This window comes from Bidens hawaiensis, unplaced genomic scaffold, assembly GCF_021521415.1.
Source record: "Bidens hawaiensis isolate Kalapana, Puna unplaced genomic scaffold, B.hawaiensis_p1.1 tig00040644_1, whole genome shotgun sequence".
NCBI classification, from domain to species: Eukaryota; Viridiplantae; Streptophyta; class Magnoliopsida; order Asterales; family Asteraceae; genus Bidens; species Bidens hawaiensis.
The window spans coordinates 48,184-65,155 of record NW_027497188.1 but is presented as its reverse complement, the minus strand read 5'-3'; the positions used below and the strand labels follow the sequence as shown (position 1 = coordinate 65,155).

Below are 16,972 nucleotides of genomic sequence, written 5' to 3'. Positions count from 1 at the left end.
GCGCATAAGATCCCAATCGTCCTCGAATACGGTTCGAACTATGTTCCTTACGGTATGCTTTGTTTCTTCTTGTTGTTTTAGAATCTCTTCTAACTTTTTCCCTGTTTATTTCAGAGGGGAACGACTTGCAGTCGCTCCTGAACCCGCGGGAGGCTGACGGTCCCGCTCGGATGGGTACTCGCGCTCTAGACGAGAACGAGTTGCCCATCCTAGAACAAACGGTGGATCGGTTCGTGGAGGTCTATCCGCTAGGCCACGAGATCCTTAGTGCCAGGCGGCCAGGTAAGGCGCTATTCGACCCTCGACCCCTCAATGTTGAAACCTCTGCTGGAATCCTTTAATCGTATGTTCTGATGAGGAATCCGCAGATGGTCCTCCGTTGATGCGGATGAAGAAGGCTGCCGGCGGGAAGGGGAAGGAGAAGGTGGCCTCCACTGCCGATCCGGCGCCTCGGTCTGAATCGGAGACCGAGAGCGAAGAGGTGGCGGGGAATCCCGGTGGTGATAAGACCACCGCTCCGGAGGCTGCGACTGTCACCTCCGGAGAGCCCAAGAAGACGACGGTGAGCGGCGCAAAGAGGCCGGCTCCATCGGGTTCGTCCCCGCCTCTCCGTACCTTTAGGCTCAAGAAAACCCGTAAGTACAAACTTCCTTTTTCTTTTAACTTCATAGTTCTTATCATTAACACTTATCTTCTTTACGCAGGCGTGGATGTTGACGCATTCCAGGGTGGAGCGCAGAGGAGTACCTCTCCGCCAATGACGGTAGTCTTGGTCAGCCTACCTGAGGCGACGACCCAGGCGCCTGCGCCTGCTTCCGCTGGTTCAGTTGCTCACTCTGAGCCGACTGTTCCAGCTGTGATGACGTCACCGCCGGCCGTGAGTGCTATTTTTACCGCATCTTTCACCGAGCCGGCGGTTACTTTTGCTGCGGATTCCGCAGCGGCGACCGCGGCGGCTTCTACCATGCCTCCGTCATCGGCAACGACGGCCGATCCGTCAGGTATGCATGGGGCTTTTCGCCAACCTCTGCCTCCTTCCCATCTGCCTGACCTCTTGGATGGATTTCCATTGGGTTCAGGTGATGGGTTTGGCGGCTATCGGCCTGTAATTGACCCTACAGGTGCGTAGGGTTCTTTTAGCCCATTTTATATATTTTTTTATCATCTTTTCCTAACTGCTTTGTTTTTTGCAGTGTCGGATTCCAATGAAGTGTATGTTCCACGATGGAACATTCGCCGATGAACAACCCTTCGCACCCCTGTGGAGTGCGTGGAATGGGCTCGTCACGCTGCTCCCAGTGGTGCGTTGGGGGAAGCCATGGCTAGCTACCAGGAGGGTAGGCTAACCAATGAGCTTCGGGTTCTCCTGGGCCGGATGCAGCCGCGCGTCGAGCTGTTTTGTCGTGAAAACGACAAGTTAAAAGCAGCTCGCCTTAAAGAAGTGGCTCAGGCGCGGGCTGTCCGGGAGGAGAACCAAAGGCTTTCCGCAGTGGCTGCGGAAAAGGAGAAGGCCTTCAAGGCCCTCGAGGTTGAAGTTCAGGCTCGACTCGAGGCCCGTTCCAAGGCTGCCCAAGCTGTTAATGAACAGCTTCGGCTGGCTAAGGAAAATGCAAGGAACGCAACCGAGAGGGCCACCAAGGCTGAAGCTGTTGCTGAGCCTCTACGCGTGGAGAATGAAGAGCTTAAAGCCAAATTAGAGACTCTCCAGCAGGCTCATGATGCCTTGGCGATGGAAGACGCCAAAAAGCTCCAGGAGATCTTGGACCAGAGGGGGGTGCTTGATCATACTGAGCGGAAGCTAAAGGGCGTCGAAGAGGCTGCGGCTAAAGAAGTGTTGCTTGCCAACCTCAACAAGAGTGAAGCCGAACGCGCCCGTAACGAAGCTCAAGCTGCCCTCCAAGAAGCTCTGGTTGCCAAGGAATGGCTTCTTCGAGAAGCGTTGTCTCAGGTATGCTTTTCATGTCTTTACGCTTTTCTTTGTAAATAGAAAAGGTTCTGATACTTGTATTTTTTCTTGTAGGTTGTGCATCGGGTCTTTGCTGAGACGTCTTATGACGATGCTATGAGCGCAGCCCTCAACGCTTCTCACGAGGATGGGGAAAAGGCCGGCTTCCTGCTTGGTCTAGGGTTCGTTGAGAAAGGCATCCCGCCTTCCAACTTCCCTTTGTACAATGTTGATACTGAAGCTGTATATGACCAAGCAGTGAATCAATATGCCGCCTTCCCGCATCCGGTAGTGGAGAAGGTAAACGAAGTTGCTGCTGCTGATGATGGGCTAGCTATCCTTAAAGCTTTCCTTGAACTGCCACGCTCTACTGATGGTGCTGGTCCAAGTGGAAGTGGCCCTGAAGCCTGATCCTGAAGATCCCTTCCCACTGCTAGGATAGATTTAGCTTGTATAGATTTATTTTCTTGTAGGCGGGTAGTTACCCGGCCATTCTTGTAATGAATCATTGTGAAATATAAATCTTTTTGCGGGTAAGACCGCTACTTTCTCTGGATTTCTTGCTTTATAAACGTTATATGACTTGCATACTTTAGTTTAAATTAGCAATTTTCCAAGTGTAGAATAAGTTAACCTTTGAACGTGGTAGATAATAGGTTGAAGTTTTGCTTCCTCTTTCGTGATTGTGCGGGTAGGACCGTCACTTGCACTTAGTAGGATGGCTAAACTTTACCTACATCTGACCTGCGTGTAGGTTTTCCTCATCTTTTCTGAGGATAAGTTAACCTTTGAACTTGGTAGATAATAGGTGTGAAGTTTTGCTTCCTCTTTCGTGATTGTGCGGGTAGGACCGTCACTTGCACTTAGTAGGATGGCTAAACTTTACCTATATCTGACCTGCGTGTAGGTTTTCCTCATCCTTTTTTGAAATTTCTAAGTGTTTAGGATAAGTTAACATTTGAACGTGGTAGATAATAGGTTGAAGTTTTGCCTCCTCTTTCGTGATTGTGCGGGTAGGACCGTCACTTGCACTTAGTAGGATGGCTAAACTTTACCTATATCTGACCTGCGTGTAGGTTTTCCTCATCCTTTTGTTAGAAATTCTGTTGAACCGTTCGACGCGCGGTTGTCAATAGGTTAGTGTCCAGTTTCCTCTCATGATTCATGCGGATAGACCGGCACTTTCATTTAGTAGGATGACTGAACCGTTCGACTTTCCACGTACTCACAACTCCCTTGTCGACCAACTTGGTAACACTTCTGCAACCATGGTTGATATAACCTAATTTTGTTTTATCAAACCTAAACTAACCCACTAGCACATTGTTAGGTGCATGATGTCCAAAAAATTGTTTTATTATACATGCCATTGCTAATCATTGACAGTTTAGCCAGAGAACTTGCAACGTATAAGCCTTTAATAAATTAGTCTGTTTGAAAAAAGTTCACCCGTATTTTGTCGGATAAAGGTATCGTTTATGACACCGAAGTTGTCTATAATTCGTCATTGATACTACCTATTGTTGGTCCCTTGGAAAATTTGGTTTGTTATTGCAATAATCATGCCCAGTTTAGCAACATGCACACCTTAACCGATTGATGCCTTAGCAATTGATTTTTGAGTGATCTGTTATCCGCTGGAAATCTACACTTTTCTAGTGTACATATCTCATAGTTACCATAAATTTTCAAAATTAGCATTTAAACACATAGCCTACCAAAACTAATATCACTAACTTGGTTTGATAACATAATTGAAATAAATGAATTCTTAACCCTTAAATCATCATTTGTGATGACTATACACCATTAGCTAGATGTAATAATCACCATTAATTTCCAAGTAACTCACATTGACTCGTATTCCACTAGAACTCTTAGAAACAAAGATATTTAAATGATTAAAGACTTATTTATCAAACCACAAGTGATTCTTTTCACTTTAGAAGATTACCAAGGAATAATAAATATATTGATTTAAGCCTCAACTTTTATGGGTGTAAGCCGGAAGGCTATTTCACTTCCTAGTTCGTTTGCTTTTAAGGAATAAAAGCCTCAACAAAAGAAGATGATCGTGCAAAACAATCTAGAAAAACAATTATGTTATAATTTTTTTTGCCTATTGTTGACCTTAGAGATCAATTACTGAAAACGATCTAAATAAAAGCTGTTATATGGAAAGGTAATGTAAAAAAGTCAATAGACAATTTATATTCAATTCATTACATTTTCATGCACTTTCCCTTTATTATGTTATTCAATATTTGTATTTAATACTTTCACCTGAATTATTTTTTGTCAAGTATGTATTATTAAGTTCCTATCATCACTTTTAACTTACAATTATTTTTGTCAAAATTTTAATGTTGTTGATGTCGATGTGTACAACTCCTAACTTCAATTAACAACCACAACATGATAAATTGATAACCATAGATCATAACACACAACAATAGCTCAGAAGTACAACTAATAGTGTTAAAAGATAAAATACTTAACACACGCATATACATATATATTATTTGAATTAAATATGAAGTGAAATTATCTTACAAAGTAGGTGGTAATGTCGAATCTTTAATCTTACTTTTAAAACTATTTAGATATAGATTGTAGCAAAATCGAAAGCAGTAGAATTAAAAATAACTTAAAGGATAAGAAATAATAAGCCTTCATTTTATATTTCTTTGTTTAAATACTATTCTCTCATTTTTTGTTTATCCGCAACTTGAGTATGGCATTGCTATACACATGCGACATAGTTTTTAAACTTAGAGAATTTCATTACAACGCAATATAAAACTTAAAACAAGCATATCGTCTTGTGCCACGCCCATCATACTTTACCATACTCATACTACAAGAGTACAAGTCATTACGTTTACAAACATAACATACTTAACTTTCACAATAAGGGTGTATGTCGTACTTGTAGACACATAATGTACTTTATCATACGTACACCTGCCAAGTTTATCATTATCATGCACGCATATACACACACATATAGATATACATATATCTATCTATGGCTCATCTACAAAAGACCTACTACTCGTCCTCATCAGGACATGCTACTCGTCCTCATGAGGACATGCTATTAACTCCTTTCAGGACATGCAACTCGTCACACCCAGAACATATTTCACGTCCAATCCTGGATAAAAATTCATCTTATTATAAACTTGGTATGTTACATTGACTTCCAGTGAATACGTACGTCAATTGTCGATCGAAAACCCTATGTTTTATAATGACAATTGTAAATTCTTGTACAAAACCAATATTTTTTTAGTTAATTATCACCAAAAAGACAGGATTTTTGTTACATGGGCAAAAGTGTGACACATGACTATTGCTCACGTAGAGGTTATACGGAGATCGTAGTTGGACATATAGCCTATTACGTGAGCAAAATTGGATGAACGTCAAGTTTGCTGTAACTATATATGTCGATAGGGTATTTATTATATGGATCAGGATCATGAGAGAAACTTTTTGAAATTGAGAATTATGAGAACCATTTTAAACCACAAAAAACCCAAAAATAAAAAAAATCATAAAATAAAAAAAACACAAAATTCAAAAAAGTAAAAAAACCAAAATTCTTATTTTATCATCCCGGTTTCATAAAAAAAAAGAAAAGAAAAAAACTCGGTTTAGCTAAATTATATACACATATGTATAATATATACATATATGTACATTTACATGTTTTTTTTGTACACATGTGTATAATTTAAGATAAATGATATTGTACATATGTGTATATTACGTAACTAAAGATTATATAAAATTATACATATGTGTATGATACGACGTTTTTTTTTATTTTTTTTTTCATTTTTTTAATGAAACCAAAATGAAATATAAGAATTTTGGTTTTTTTACTTTTTAAAAATTTTTATTATTTTTTGTTTTATGATTTTTTTAAATATTTTTTAAAGGTGTTTTAGTGGTCCAAAATGATTCTCAAAGTTCTCAATTTTCAAAGGGTTCTCTTAGGATCCTTACCCTTTATTATATAATTGTATATGATGGCGATTTTTCCTAACATAACTATATGGCACATCTCTATTTTTTTTAACGGCAAATTTCTTTAACCTTATCGTTTTTCAGACTTGAACCTAAGAATGTTATATAAAAACTTTGTCTTTACTAATGGACCATCACCTACATCTCATCTAATATATGAAAAAAAAAATCCTTGAATGTTGTATAAAATCATTTTTTAACAACTTTGATATTGCATATATATATTATACAGGTTTTGTGATATACGCATGTGTACTTCATATAAAACTCTTTAGACCCTCTCAAGATTCATTTTCAATCCTCTTAACTCATCTCTCCACCTCGTCTAAATCCTCACCACCGTGCACCACCATCACACATGGAAGCCGAAGGCGTACACTCCCCGACATCCAGCGGCGAAAAGCGAAAGAAGAGAGACGTAGACAAACCCTACCGAGGGATAAGGATGAGGAAGTGGGGCAAGTGGGTGGCTGAGATTCGTGAGCCCAACAAACGCACACGAATTTGGCTCGGTTCATACTCGTCCCCTATCGCTGCGGCTCGAGCCTATGACACCGCGGTTTTCTACCTCCGTGGACCCTCCGCACACCTCAACTTCCCGGACTTAATTGGAGATGATGGTATTCTTCATGACCTATCTTCTGATTCCATTAGAAAGAAAGCTACAGAAGTAGGAGCTAAAGTTGATGCTCTTCAAAGCCGAAATAGCGGTCGAAACCAATCGGAATCATTGGACCTTAACGAGTTTCCTACTCCAGAATCATCAGATGAAAATTAAGATACAAATTAATTATTATGTTTCGGTTTTTTAAAGAAAATATAGTTTGTAATTTATAGTCAATTATAATTTTATAGATAGAGATAAAGAACTGAATCCGAAGGGATTATAAATTTATACATGATGTTAATGTTATGAAATATGAATTATGATGTTCATGAGCCAAGTTTATAAATTAGTTAATTAATTAATTGTTGTTATTATTGTTGGTGTAGTTATGGTTTTGTTAAATTTTGTTAATGAATGAAACAGGTGCAAATTAATCAACGAACAATTAAGATTATGGTTGTCGTTTATTCATGGCTTATCGTTTTGTTCCTTGGGTTTCTTTCAATGGGCATTAATTATTCTAGTGGATCAATCATAAGTTGACAGATCGACATAATCGATCATTGGTTTCTATACCTTCGAATTGTTCAGATAAGTTTTTTTTTTTTCTTTAAAAAAGTTTGGACACCTGAAAGTTGGCTTATTTTTATTATATTATATTATTAATATTATTATTTGTTTTAATTATTGTTTATATTTTAATTGTTTGTAAACTTTTTAATGAAACTTATCAAGAAATGTCGGACTCTTGACTTAAAAAAACACAAACACTTAATTAGAAAGTTGAGATCCGTGATGTTTGGTAAGTTAACCCTTAAAACTGAGTTAGTGACAGGTGGAAATTATACGGTTTGACTTAATCACTTAAAAGTATCTTTTATAGATTTAGTAGGATTATAATAAGTTGTCTATATATTTACAATGTTCTAATGTTGGATTTATTATTTACTCTTTTTATTTTGTCTAATTCTTAATTAAAGTGTGATAGTCCGTAATTTATTTATCTTTTAACTTTATATGACTCACTAGACGTTAACTTTAAATAATAATTTTTTCTAATCCCATACAAGTAATATATAGTCTTAACAATTTTCCTATATTTATTTGATTCTTAATTTTAATTTACACAGATACGTTTATATCTATTTTTTATTATCAATATATGGTAAGATACGGTACAAATAAAATTAATATACTAAACATATAAATAACTAGATCGAGTAACATAATTACTCTAGTATCTTTATGCAGTTCTCAAAATAAAAGTCATTTATATTTTATTCAAACCCTACATATATAACAGACTATATTAAAACATAGTATTATCTACTATTATATATAAATTTTTTTGGTTAAAGATGTCTCACGTAAAAAAGAAAATAAATACACATATATGGGATGAATATTATGTCAATTCTTGTACTCATCATGATGGATGCCAAAAACACCCTTTGCTCATGTCCTTATGTCATGTGCCCATCATTCAGTTGTACAATGTCCTTTATATATTCTCTTATATGTAGTATTGTAGTAATCACAATATTAAGAGAATAGATCTACTGAAAAGATATGTCACTTCTAATGTACGTATTCATATATTTTTAAAGCGTCATCTGTTTTGGCTTTTAATCGGCCTATTTTGTTAACTTACACAATCAAATATTGTTTTCTTTTTCCTGATCAAAGTATGGTTTATAGTATTTTTGTTATCACAAAGTTAACGGTGTGGTTGTGGTAATTAAAATACAGGTTGAGTAAGCAAATATATGTTATCAACTTTGTAATGGGTTTATAAGTAATGAGTTGGATCAAATACAAATGAAATTAACATGCTAAACATGATAATTATGTAGAGTAATTATATATGTAATTTCATTATAGAATAACTATGTGCGCTAACGGCTAACCTTCCATATAAGTAATATATAATAAAACTGAAAATATACACTTATTATGTTTAACAGGAATGATAATATATAATTGTGTACAGTTAAACTAGAATGTTTAAAGCATACAAACCAAAATCATGAGGCATTTTTCATTTGGATGCCACAAACATAAAAAAATCATTATTTTAATCCAATCATTGATGACAAATTCTAGTTTTAGAACACAAAATATCTATTTCCACTGAGTTATCTCCAAACTAGTAATAAATAAATTTAATTGCCAACCAGTTTTCAAATGTTAATCAAGTATATACTTCCTAAACATCTTATTCGAATCAAATGTTTCATAATAAGAGAGGCAACTTAATACCAGACACTAAAAAACGTATTATTTAGAGGACATATTAATGTAAATGGTTAATTTGTATACCTATCATATTTTAATGAAAACCTATATACAATGTTTCATACTTTCACACATGCAAGCTGTCAATATGTATCAGTTATAGACAGACTAAAAAAATAGAAGTTAATGATAAAATGAGCATTAATTTGATTAAAAGATGGTAGTTATAAACTAAAAGGTAATTTCATAAATAACGTTCGAATTCACATACAAGTTTAATATTTAAATTTAAAATTGATGGGTATAAAGCAATAAATAATGCTAAATGTTTCCAAACTTAACAGAAAGTTCATTTCTCATAACAATTAACATGTATGTAAATTTGGGTGTGTTTAGTTTGAATTACATATATCGAAAGTTGTTTATGAAAGTCAGGAGCGAATAAATTAAATATGGAACAAAAACAGATAGAATTCAAATTTATCAAATAATAACTCAAATTAAAACTTAATTAACCGAAAAGAATGACGAACAAAGACATAGTGTAATAACTATAACCCGTCTTATAATATTGTCATCATTTAGAGTGGATTAATTAGTGAGGACTTAATTAACTAGTTTTATACCCGTCCGGTAAACGGGTGCTTTAATGTCATAATAAGATAATTAGCTTTTCTTTGCATTTTGAAGAAACAAATACTTGTCTATCAAAAGATCCACAATGTGTGAATACATGATTATATTATAAAATAAGTATACAAAAACTACCACATTTATTTGAGGCATATGGTGATCTTAGGGAAAACAACAAATGTAAAAAAGAAATTAATTTCCTCTGTTGGAGCCATAATCTAGTGTACACCCAACATCAGCAAGCACCACTGCAACTGTTCCTACTTCATAACAAAAGTGAAGTAAAATTAGTCAATTAGCTATGAAAAGAAATATAGATACAACACAACTGCAGATGACAATCAACATCACCATAAACTAATTATCAAATTAAACATATCAGAAGTATACCTTAACTTATACCTTAACTTATCAGAAGGACTAAAGAGCACTTCAAGAAGAAGGATAAGTGCTTGTGATGAAGGTTGTTTGTTCATCCTGCACAGGGGCGACCTTAAGGCATGGCGGGGTAGTCGACGGCCATAGGCCCGACACCCCACTAGGCCCGAATTTTTTTTTTTTCAAATTTTTTTATATATATTTGTATGAAAAAAATTATGTATAATCAATGTTTCAACACAATTACATAACAATTAGCTTGATCTAGTGGTAAAGGGGTATAACATCTAATCAAAAGATTGTGGGTTCTAGTCTCATTTGAGACATTTTTAAGTTTGTTTTATACAAACCAACTCAAATCATAATTATGTAAGCTCATTTAAAATTAAATTGTTTAAACCCAAACTTTTACTTAAGGCCAAAAAAAAATTTTCGCCTTTGGCCCAAAAAAATTTTCGGCGTTTTGGACCCAATAGCATTAAACCATGAGTTGAATCCACTCAACACCAAATCAGCACATTCATTCCATTCCAAATTAGTCACACCATATATTTAATACAACCATAGTAATGCGCATAGAAATTTCACATAAATAAATCACACAAATATACCAAAGCCATCGAGTTAATTGAAAAATATAAATCAATAAAAATTACCAATGCCACCAACTTGTTTGCCAAGCATGTAGATCAAGATATATAATCAGTTAGAAAGCTTTCATTTTTTTTTCTGTAATCTGCGTAAACAATACAAAAGTGAACTATTTAAAAGCTAATAAGATAATCTTATAACCATGGAAAACCAATTACCTAAATTATTTCATTAATTAAGTCTATGACTTTGAATAACAAATGAAAACTTAGAGTTTACTTTGAATTAATTTCAACTATTGAAGAAACACTAACCTGACCCCTGACAGATTACTGGTAACTTGGGGGTTAGATAGATGTTTCCCACGAGGGGTTAGACCCTGAGAAGATGGTTCTTCTGATAACCTGCAAAACAGACACCGTGAGCTCGTCACTGAGAAGGGGGGGGGGGGGTTCCTCCTTGTGACCACCCTCCGGCGTGAGAATCAGACTAGATTGCTCTTTAAATATAAAAGTATATTAAGAGATTGCTAGAACAGATATCAGGTATAATATGATGATAATGTGATAAGATATGATAAGATGAGATGATCATACCATTTGTGGTATTTATAGCCGAAGGTAGGTTTCCAAGGAGGTATGGCCGGCTGCAACAGTGTTCCTGTTCCACCAACAGTAGCCTACGCACGTGCCCTGCTGGTAGTTGGTGGGTAGGTAGCGGCTGACAGCGACCAGGCCTGCTGTATACTATTCCTTTTCCACCAACTGTCAGCTACGCACGTGGTATGACAAGAGTTGGTGAGTAGGCAGCGGCTAATAGTGACATACAGTGTAGGAGCATGCTGCTTGCCATACTGTTGTCTATAAGCTGTCGTATCTTTAGTCAGATCTTTTTCCCATACCTCGTCAGGTACAGTACAGAAGATCTTCCTGTATCGTACGGACTGGCTTATTTGGGCGGGAGTATTCCCCCTCCCGCCCTTGTGCGGGATTGTTCCCGGCTTCGCTCATTCCTTCAGGTGACACTGAACGATTGAGAGCTAAGTGCCTTGTGCGTGTAGCCTTCCCTAATGGCTTGTATCCAAGGCTGCGGGGACAGGCGGAGTCCTTCACCATTGGGAGGCATTTCCTGCGGGACCAGCTTGCGTACTGCGCGTAAGGACGTCACGTCTCTGAGCATGGTTGGTCCTGCGGATCCAGTTGGTTTCTGCGCAGACGTCCCTGTTTAAGGTGAGTCTTGCGGGTCCAACTGGGCTCTGCTGGGACCTACCTCTTCAAGTCCCCCCAGTCCAATGTTCTTCTCATGCGTGTTTAATAAAGTGAGGTGAACTTTTGGACTTAAGCAAAGGGTTTTGAAAAGGGTTTTTTAAGGTTTTCCATGGGGATTCTTCCCGCGGAAGTCCTTGTCACTTGCAGAAATTCCCGAGTTTCCTGCTTGGTCTTTGGGTATGATGCGGGTAGGTCTGTAACCTCCTCGCAAGTCAGGAGCGTTGAGTCCCACTTGTGTGGACTCTCCAAGAGGTTTTGGTAGTTTTGAACATAGTGATCAATTATGTTAAAACCACCAATTCCATCCTGGAGCTTCAAACAACGTAGTTCTCGACGTTCCCGCTTTGCGGGGATGTTATTTCCGTTTCCGCAAGCATTGCCCAGAAGATCCTTCTTGGTTTCAATTCCCAGCGGAGCGCTAGGTATGTGAAGGGTTTTGCCTTAACACTGTACCAGCGCTCGTCTTATGGTTACTTTACTTCCAAGGTATTCCTGGCTTCAATTCCCTGCGGGTGCTAGGTATGTGAAGGGTTTTGCCTTTACACTGTACCTGCACCCGTCTTATAGTTACTTGGTTGTCGAGGAATATTTGGCTTCAATTCCCTGCGGGTGCTAGGTATGTGAAGGGTTTTGCCTTTACACTGTACCCGCATCCGTCTTACGGTTACTTGTTCGCCAAAATTTACTTGGCTTCAATTCCCTGCGGGTGCTAGGTATGTGAAGGGTTTTGCCTTTACACTGTACCCGCATTCGTCTTACAGTTACTTGTTTGCCAAGGTTTTACTTGGCTTCAATTCCCTGCGGGTGCTAGGTATGTGAAGGGTTTTGCCTTTACACTGTACCCGCATCCGTCTTACAGTTACTTGTTTGCCAAGGTTTTACTTGGCTTCAATTCCCTGCGGGTGCTAGGTACGTGAAGGGTTTTGCCTTTACACTGTACCCGCATCCGTCTTACGGTTACTTATTTGCCAAGGTAAGGGGTATTTTCCCGCTTACTTTTTAATATTTTCAAAATTTGAATTTTGAAATTCGAAGGGTTGGTGGAAAGATAGGAACAGTCCAAACCTCTGAAACGTCGTGCGACGGTTTCTTCTGACTGTGTCAGGACGTGCGGGAAGTTATGGTGACGTGACAGTACATGGTCATTCCAGACGCTTTTCAGGCGCGTGGGCGCGATTTTCGGGCGCGTGGCCGCGAAATTACTGGCACACGTCCTTTCAACAGCTGTTTCCAGCTTGCTTTTTGCCACGTGTCATAGTTTCATTGCACCTTCGATTTCTCTCTCCTTCGCATTAAATTCATCGCATTAATTGCGATTACTATATAAAGGGGGAGAGAGTTCTTTGTAATCCACACTTTCACCCTTCTCTTCTTCTTCTTAGCGATTTCCGGCAAATACTCCCCTTTTCAGGCAAGCATTTTCCCGAAATCGTTTTCTTCTTCCTCTGCAATATGTCTTCCCATGATGCTGAAGCTGTAGCCGACGATAGGAGTACTGCTGGCGAGTGCCAGTGTGCTCTACCTGTCGATCAGTACCAGTACGTCGTCAGGAAATTCATGCTTGAGTCTCTTGAGCCTGAGTTTCCTGAACCCCACCAGACTGTGTACGATGCCCCCAGTGGCAAGATCGGGGTATATGCTGCATTCTTTGTTTATGGGAACCTTAGGTTCCCATTGACAAAGTTTGTGTACCGTGTCCTGGAGAGGCACGGTGTGCACCTAACCGAGTTGCATCCGATGGCGATTGCCAAGATCCGGCACTTCGAGTGGGTGTGCCGGATTCTGGGTATTGAGCCCTATGTGGACCGCCTGATGACCTTCTATACTTGGAGGTGCATCCAGGGGTGGTACACCTTGACAACCCGTATTAAGGGTTTGAAGATCTGCGTGACCGAGCGCAGTCTCCGATCGTGGAAGCGGGAGTTCTTCTACGTTTCTGCCCGCGCCATTCCTATTGCCATGAAGTTTAAGAAGGGGCAAGCGCTTCCGAGCCTTCATGCTTCCAGCTACCAGGAGGCGGAATGGTTCGCGAAGATATCCCGGGTCCAATCTCTGGTTTACCGGTTTGCGGAGTCCCGGATGGTGATGCTGGGGATGAGCCGGGTATGGAAGGATGCGTCCCGGTTTCCCATCCTTCTCGAATACGGTTTGAACTCTATTCCTTATGGTATGTCTTGTCTTTTTTGCTGATATGAGTCTGTCCTCTAACTGTTTCTTTTCTTTCAGAGGGGAACGATTTGGAGTCGCTCCTGTAGCCGCGGGAAGCTGACGGTCCCGTGCGGGTGGGCACTCGTGCTCTGGACGAGAACGAGTTGCCCATCCTGGAGCAAACGGCGGATCGGTTTGTGGAGGTCTATCCGCTGGGCCACGAGATCCTGAGCCAACGGCGGCCAGGTAAGGCGATACTCTATCCTCAACCCCTCAATGCTGTACCCGCTGCTGGAATTCCTGACATCCTGTCCTCTTCTGAGGAATCCGCAGATGGTCCTCCGCTGGTGCGGAAGAGGAAGGCTGCCGGTGGGAAAGGGAAGGAGAAGGTGGCCTCCACAGCTGATCCGGTGCTCCTATCTGACACCGAGTCAGATAATGAAGAGGTGGCGGGGAGCCCCGGTGGTGAGAAGACCACTGTTCCGGAGGCTACGACTGTTACCTCCGGAGAACCATTGACGACGACGGTGACCGGCATCAAGAGACCGGCTCCATCGGGCTCGTCCCCGCCCGTCCGTACGTTCAGGCTCAAGAAAACCCGTAAGTACAAACATCCTTGTTTTTGTAGATTTATCATACTTCATAAATTTATTAACACTTATCTTCTTGTGCAGGCGTGGATGTTGACGCATTCCAGGGTGGAGCGCAGAGGAGTACCTCTCCGCCAATGACGGTAGGCTCGGTCAGCCTACCTGAGGCGACGACCCAGGCGCCTGCGCCTGCTTCCGCTGGATCAGTTGCTCAGTCCCTTGAGCCGACTGTTCCAGCCGAGATGACGTCACCGCCGGTGGTAAGTGCGATTTTTACAGCATCTTTCACCGAGCCGGCGGTTACGATTGCTGCGGATTCTGCGGCAGCGACTGCGGCGGTTGCCACCATGCCCCCGCCACCGGCAACGACGGCCGGCCCATCAGGTACGCATGGGAGTACTCGTCAATCTTTGCCACCTTCCCATCTGCCTGACCTTTTGGATGTGTTTCCTTTGGGTTCAGGTGATGGGTTCGGCGGCTATCGGCCTGTTATAGACCCTACAGGTGCGTAGGGTTCCTTTGGCCCTTTTTCACTTTTATTTTTTATCATTTTTTCCTAACTGCTTTTTTGTTTTTGCAGTGTCGGATTCCAATGAAGTGTATGTTCCGCGATGGAACATACGCCGAGGAACAACCCTTCGTACCCCTGTGGAGTGCGTGGAATGGGCTCGCCACGCTGCTCCCCATGGTGCGTTGGGGGAAGCCATGGCTAGCTACTAGGAGGGTAGGCTAACCAATGAGCTTCGGGTTCTCCAGGCCCGGATGCAGCCACGCGTCGAGCTGCTTTGTCGTGAAAACGACAAGTTAAAAGCAGCTCGCGCCAAAGACGTATCTCAAGCGCGGGCTCTTCGAGAGGAGAACCAAAAGTTGGCCGCAGCTGCTGCGGAGAAGGAGAAGGCCTTCAAGGCCCTCGAGGTTGAGGTTCAATCGCGACTCGAGGCCCGCTCCAAGGCTGCCCAAGCTGTTAACGAACAGCTTCGGCTGGCTAAGGAGACTGCGAGGAACGCAACCGAGAGGGCCACCAAGGCTGAAGCCGTTGCTGAGCCGTTACGCGTGGAGAACGAGGAGCTCAAGGCCAAATTGGAGGCTCTCCAACGTGCTCATGATGCCTTGGCGATGGAGGATGCCAAGAAGCTTCAAGAAATCCTGGATCAGAGGGGCGTGCTTGATCATACCGAGCGGAAGCTTAAGGGCGTTGAAGAGGCTGCTGCAAAGGAAGTGCTACTTGCCAACCTTAACAAAAGCGCAGCCGAACGCGCCTGCACCCAAGCTCAAGCCGCCCTCCAAGAAGCTCTGGTTGCCAAGGAATGGCTTCTTCGAGAGGCGTTGCCTCAGGTATGTTTAGCTTTACGTCTTCACGCTTTCCTTTGTACATAGAAAAGGTGTTTGACACTTGTATATTTTCTTTGTAGGTTGTGCATCGGGTCTTCTCAGAGACTACTTACGATGATGCCATGAGCGCAGCCCTCAACGCTTCTCACGAGGATGGGGAACGGGCCGGCTTCCTGCTTGGTCTAGGGTTCGTTGAGAAAGGCTTCCCGCCTTCCAACTTCCCTTTGTACAATGTTGATACTGAAGCCATATACGACCAAGCAGTAAATCAATACGCCGCCTTCCCGCATCCAGTGGTGGAGAAGGTGAACCAAGTAGCTGCTGCTGATGATGGGCTAGCTATCCTCAAAGCTTTCCTTGAACTGCCACGCTCTACCGATGGGGCTGGTCCAAGTGGAAGTGGCCCTGAAGCCTGATCCTGAAGATCCCTTCCCACTGCTAGGATAGTTTTAGCTTGTATAGATTTATTTTCTTCTTTTCGTAGGCGGGTAGTTACCCGGCCATTCTTGTAATAATTCACTTGTGAAATATTAATCTTTTTGCGTATAAGATTGTTATTTCCTTCTTTGGGTTTCTTGCTTTATAAACTTATGACTTGCATACTTAGTTTAAATTAGCAATTTTCCAAGTGTAGAATAAGTTAACCTGTTGAACGTGGTTGATAATAGGTGTGAAGTTTTGCTTCCTCTTTCGTGATTGTGCGGGTAGAACCGTCACTTGCACTTAGTAGGATGGCGAAACTTTACCCTTATCTGACCTGCGTGCAGGTTTTCCTCATCTTTTGAGGATAAGTTAACCTTTGAACGTGGTTGATAATAGGTGTGAAGTTTTGCTTCCTCTTTCGTGATTGTGCGGGTAGAACCGTCACTTGCATTTAGTAGGATGGCGAAACTTTACCTTTATCTGACCTGTGTGTAGGTTTTCCTCATCTTTTGAGGATAAGTTAACCTTTGAACGTGGTTGATAATATGTGTGAAGTTTTGCTTCCTCTTTCGTGATTGTGCGGGTAGAACCGTCATTTGCACTTAGTAGGATGGCGAAACTTTACCCTTATCTGACCTGCGTGTAGGTTTTCCTCATCTTTTGAGGATAAGTTAACCTTTGAACGTGGTTGATAATAGGTGTGAAGTTTTGCTTCCTCTTTCGTGATTGTGCGGGTAGAACCGTCACTTGCACTTAGTAGGATGGCGAAACTTTACCCTTATCTGAC

General features: G+C 40.9%; 1 pseudogene; it reads left to right on the top strand.

The window, feature by feature from the left end:
- The first annotated feature begins 6,338 nt into the window (after window positions 1–6,338).
- Window positions 6,339–6,758, top strand: LOC143592267 (ethylene-responsive transcription factor ERF008 pseudogene; annotated as a pseudogene).
- The last annotated feature ends 10,214 nt before the right edge of the window (window positions 6,759–16,972 follow it).